The sequence below is a fragment of the Aotus nancymaae genome, unplaced genomic scaffold (genome assembly GCF_030222135.1).
Source record: "Aotus nancymaae isolate 86718 unplaced genomic scaffold, 86718_ANA_hifiasm-v0.15.2.pri h1tg000053l, whole genome shotgun sequence".
In the NCBI taxonomy this organism is placed as follows: domain Eukaryota; kingdom Metazoa; phylum Chordata; class Mammalia; order Primates; family Aotidae; genus Aotus; species Aotus nancymaae.
The window spans coordinates 9698945-9704944 of record NW_026988467.1 but is presented as its reverse complement, the minus strand read 5'-3'; positions in this window follow the sequence as shown (position 1 = coordinate 9704944).

The following is a 6000-nucleotide window of genomic DNA, read 5'->3' as shown; positions in this document are numbered from 1 at the left end:
CTTCCCCAATTCAGGTTGTACTGAAGATGTTTCAGCCCTTTTGGGAACTTCTCTCAGCAACTCCACGAGGGGCCTTGGCTTAGTCTGGTGGTCCTAATTGTCACACCCAATTCCTCTCCCATCTCCAGGGAGGACGGACGTTGGACATCCCCCAGGAACCCTACCTTGGACCAGTGGCGTGCTTCGCAGGCTGGAAGACCACAGGAGTTTTCTTTTTTCTTCTCCCTTTCTCAATATGACAAAACTACTTTCAATGACAGAAGCAGCAATTACCAACCAGGATGGTGGCTAATCCCAGGCCAAGGCGGGCAGTTCATGAGGTCAGGAGTTCAAGACTATCCTGACCAACATAGTGAAACCCCATCTCTACTAAAAATACAAAAAATTAGCCAGGCATGGTGGTGGGTACCTGTAATTCCAGCTGCTCGGGAGGTCGAGGCAGGAAAGTCACTTGAACCCAGGAGGCGGAGGTTGAAATAAGCCGAGATTGCACCATTGCACTCCAGCCTGGGCAACAAGAGTGAAACTCCATCTCAAAAATAAAATAAAATAAAATACAACACAAGTGGTCACACAGAATGACAGAATTGAAGCAATGCAAGTCCCAAAACTTTGTCTTAAAATCTGTTTAAATGCAGGAATATGTTGGAACAGGGGGGTTAGAGACTCAACAGTGCCCTGAGCAAGCCTGAACAATTCCAAACCACTAGAACATTCTCTTGAAATGAAGGTGCATTAGCTGAGTCCACACCTGGTGGGCGCCCAGCACATAAGCGGCAGATCTTGGAATTAATGTTTGTGTTCTGTGCAAGGTTTACTAAAGGAAAAGTCATACAATGTGCTAATTTAAAGCTTGCCTATGTATCTATTAAAACCCACTGGAATTAAAACTCACTAAAGAATTTTGAGGGGAGGAGAATTTTATCTTCACTCCAAATCTCCAGATTTTGTTTAGAACTGCCAAGAGCGTGGTGAGAATAAAAAGCAGCTGGTTTTAGTCCTAGTTTTCTTATTGTTTTTTAATTGTCTGCAGTGCTGGGTCTGCACTCTTTCTGCTAGCATACAGGCTCCTACTCCCACTGACTGCCCTTGTAAGTCACTGTCCTGGGCCAAAGTTCCATGACCATTCTGTCATACTCAACGATGTCTCCTTAACCTGCCATTGACGCTTCATCCTCTCTAACTTCGCTCTGAAATTCCAGCGAAACTTACAGGCAATGTCTTCTACATTGTTGAAAACAACATATGTCGGCCGGGCGCGGCGGCTCATGCCTATAATTCCAGTACTTTGGGAGGCCGAGGCGGGTGGATCACAATGTCAGGAGTTTGAGACCAGCCTGGCCAACATGGTGAAAACCCAATTACAAAAATTATCTGAGTGTGGTGGTGCGTGCCTGTAATCCCAGCTACTCAGGAGGCTGAGGCAGGAGAATCACTTAAACCCAGGAGGCAGAAGTTGCAGTGAGCTGAGATCACACACTCCAGACTGGGCGACAGAGCGACTCCATCTCAAAAAAAAAACAAACAAAAGAAAACAACATATATCTTACTTGGCGTTTTAGCGCCAGTCAATCCAGTTGGCCAAATCCTCCCGGAAGCACTGTCTTCTTTCCCACCCACCTCTCCGGTTGCTCCCTCGAAGTCTCCTTTGTTCCTGTTCTACAAGCATCCATTACACGCTGGAGCTCCTGAGGGCTTGGTCCAGGCCCTTGTTTCTTCTCAAATTCTACTCTCACTATCATCAAATCTGCCCCCATGGTTTTAAACACATCCCTTGTTACCTGGTTGCTAAAGATGGAGACCCAGAAGCTACCCTTCATATCTCTTTTTCCCTAATCTCTCTTTCTTATTTATTTATTTATAGACAGGGTCTCACTCTGTCTCCCGGGCTGGAGCACAGTGGTGTGAACTAGACTCACTGCAGCCTTGACTTTAGGATTCAAGCAATTCTCCTGTCTCGGTCTCCTTAGTAGCTGGGATTATAGGCGTGTGCCACCATGGCGGACTAATTGTTTTTTTTTTTTTTGAGACGGAGTCTCGCTGTTGTTGGCCCAGGCTGGAGTGCAATAGAGTGGATTCCAGCAATTGTCCAGCCTCAGCCTCTCAAGTAGCTGAGATTACAGGCATGCATCACCATACCAGGCTAATTTTTGTATTTTTAGTAGAGATGGGGTTTCACCATGTTGGCCAGGCTGGTCTCTAACTCTTGAACCTCAGGTGATCCACCCACCTTGGTCTCCCAAAGTGCTGGGATTACAGGCATGAGCCATCACGCCCAGCCCTAATTTTTATTTTTTCGTGGAGATGGAGTCTTGCTATGTTGCCCACGGTGTTTTCAAAGTTTCAAACTCCTGGGCTCTGGTGATCCTCCCGCCTCTACCTCCCAAAGTGTCAGGATTACAAACATGAGCCACCATGCTTGGCCCCTAATCTCTGCATGAAATCCATCTCACTGGTTTTTCTGTTCTCCCTCAAAAACATATCCAGACTCTACTGCGTTCCTTCCGTCTATCTTCTCCCATCCTCATCCAAGCCCCTTATTTCTTACCTGGACGATTGCAGCTGCTCTCCACTACTAACACGCTACCCTGTCTCCATCTGCAGCCACACAGGTATTTCTTTTGCGATGCCAACCTCACTGTGGAATCCTCTGCTTCTAGCCTCTCCCAGCGTGGCTTACAGAGTCCAACGTGACCTGGCCCCAGGCTGCGCTTCCCATCTCCTCTCACTGTGATCCGGCCAGTCTAGGGATCCTGGGACCCGGCTGTGCTAAGCAGGTCCCTGCCTTGGGGCTCCGCACGGGCAGTGCCCCCGTCCCTGTGCCTCATGAACTCTTCTCTGTCTTGCTGGACTGAGACCATCTGCCTCTTTCTCAGCTGAGTCTCCCCTGTCCCACGGTGATGTCCACTACTAGCGTAGCTCAGTGAGGGCAGCAAGAATGCCATCCTATTCACCATACCTCCAGGCACCCAGTACCAAGCCTGGCACCCAGTACGTGCTCAAGAGCAGGGGCTGGCAGTGCCTCCCTGTTGCTGGAGGGGCAGAGGGTTAGGTTCTGCAGCATCACAGTCACCCGTGCTGTTGGGAAACAACTAGGCATGATTGGGATGCATGGTCTCTGTGGACAAACCGTGGAATTGAGAGTTGCCTTTCTGTGGCCTCAGCCGAACTTCCCAGAAGTCTGTGTACCCCTTAAGCGTCTGGGGAAAATACACCCAAAAGGCAGGAATTTTCCCTCTAAAGTGGCCCTAGGAGCTGTTTCAGCACCCGCCCCCTCCTGTCTCCCACACACTCCCTCCTGGGGGTGGGGGGCAGGGCTCACTCGTCCAGGGTTTCCAAGAGCCAAGTTGCTCTAGATTCATACATTTCCTCCAAGTCAACATGTACCCATGACCTTTTTGTGCTTTTGAGTCAGACCAGAATAAGCATGAGGTGTGAAGTTTTATGAGCCCCTGGGAACTGCTTACACCGGGTGTGCTGCTTGGGTAAGACTGTGGGAGAACAGGGTCTGGCTCCTCTCAGCAACAAATGGGTTGGCCCCGCTCCTGGGCGTGGGGCAGGCGGCTCTGTGGTGCGATTGTTCCAGCGTCAAATCCTTCTGAAGGTCCAACTGGCGTATTTGGAGGAGGCTTAATTAAGGCTGCCGTGCTCTTTCTGCTTTTTCCTTTCTTCTAACTTTTGTTTACTTTAAGCACTTACTGTGGTTCCAAAGGATAGAGCTCAAGTTAGCCGCTGCCCCTCCGGCCCTTTGAAGATGCAAGTCAGTCCCTTATGCACACAAAAGAAGATCCTACAGGACTTAATTCAAACAGTCTACAGAGTTCCATGTGTCTGTCTATCTTTGCATGCCTCAAAGAGACAGTATGCTTTTGTTTGACATGTTCATAGAACATTTATTTATTTATTTTAGATGGAGTCTGGCTCTGTCAACCAGGCTGGAGTGCAGTGGCTCGATCTCGGCTCACTGCAACCTCCGCCTCCTGGGTTCAAGAGATTCTCCTCCCTCAGCCTCCCGAGTTTCTGGGACTACAGGAGTGCGCCACCATGCCCGGCTACAGTTTTTTTGGACTTTTAGTAGAGATGTGGGTTTTACCATATTGGCCAGGCTGGTCTCAAACTCCTGACCTCATGATCTGACCTGCCTTGGCCTCCCAAAGTGCTGGAATTACAGGTACGAGCCACCGCGCCCAGCTACGGAACATACTTGGACAAAAAAAAAAATCACAATAGTTTTTTTTTTTGAGTCAGAGTCTCACTTTTGCTATCCAGCCTGGATTGCAGTGGCTATGGCTCACTGCAGTCTTGACCTCCATGGCTCAAGGGATCCTCTCACCCCATCTCCCCAAGTAGCTGAGACTACAGGCCCGCACCATCATGCCTGGCTCATTTTTGTATATTTTGCAGAGATGGGATTTTGCCATGTTGCCTAGGCTGATTTCAAACTCCTGAGCTGAAGTGACCGCCTCCCCGCCGCCCCCGCCACCTTGGTCTCCCAAAGTGCTGGGGTAACAGGCGTGAGCCACTGTGCGCAGCCCAGATTGTTTTAGAGTGTAGACATCTTCGGGTTACTTACTTATTAAACTTCAGTTTATTTACTAATCATAATCCAATAAAATTCCAAACACTAATTTAAAGGAGATAATTTGGCTGGGTGCAGTGGCTCATGCCTGTAATCCCAGCACTTTGAGAGGCCGAGGCAGGCAGATTGCTTCAGGTCAGAAGTTCAAGACCAGTCTGGCCAACATGGTAAAACCCTGTCTCTACTAAAAATACAAAAAATTAGCTGGGCGCGGTGGTACACGCCTGTAGTCCTAGCTACTCAGGAGGCTGAGGCAGGAGAATCGCTTGAACCTGGGAGGCAGAGTTGCAAGTGAGCTGAGATCATGCCACTGCACTCCAGCCTGGGCTACAAGAGCTAGACTTTATCTCAAAAAAATAAAAATAAATAAGTAAAATAAATAAAGGAAATAATTTAATATTTGGAAATTAACAAGTAGGCAATCCTTAGATCAAAGAAGAAATTAAAAGCAAAATTAAAGACTACATAGAAAGCAATAAAAGGAGAATGCTTAATACCAAAATCAATGAGACAAACCGAGTACCAGAGGAAAATTTAAAATCTAAAAATGCTATTATTATTCAAGAGGAAAGATGAAAAAAACACACTACAAAACAAAATACTTACCTTAGAAAGCAAGAAAAGAACAAGAAAATAAGTCAAAACAGGGCAAGTACAGGGACCAAAATATTAAAGATGTAATCAATAAAATAACAAAAACAAGGTAGCAAAGAAAAGTACATTTCAAACTGGTTCTTTGAAAAGAACACTAACATCCTCAGAAAGTTTAGTTATGAAAAAAAGTAAAAACGTGCAAGATAAGGAATGAGAAAGAAGAAATAACCAGATATGAGGCCTTAAAATAATGTTGAGAATACATGCAACTGTGCCAGCAACAAATTTAAAAAGTTAAGAGAACTGAATGATTAAAAAAAAAAACAAATGTTACCAGAATTGACCCATGAAGAAATGGAAAACTTGGATAGTCCAATAAACAGAGTAGAGTGTGGGATGATGATTAATGGACTATTGAAGAGTTCTAGGCTGGGCACAGTGGCTCTTTGGGAGGCTGAGGCAAGAGAATTGCTTGAAGCTAGGAATTTGAGACCAGCCTTGGCAAAAAGCGAGAGACCCTGACTCTCCCCAAAATAAAATAAATTAGCTGGGCATGGTGGCTTGTGCCTGTGGTCCCAGATACTCGGGAGGCTGAGGCAAGAGGATGGCTTGAGCCCAGGAGTTCAAGACTGCAGTGAGCTATGATCACACCACTGCACTCGGTCTGGGTGACATAGTAAGACCTTGTCTCTTACAAAAAGAAAAAAAGAGTTCTATAACTTAAGGGTTTACAGCCCACTTTTATCCAAGCTTTGACAATCAGAACAGAAAATTCTAAAGTAATTTAAGTACTGTAAGCCAAATGGTGGAAAGCTCCCCAGTCCATT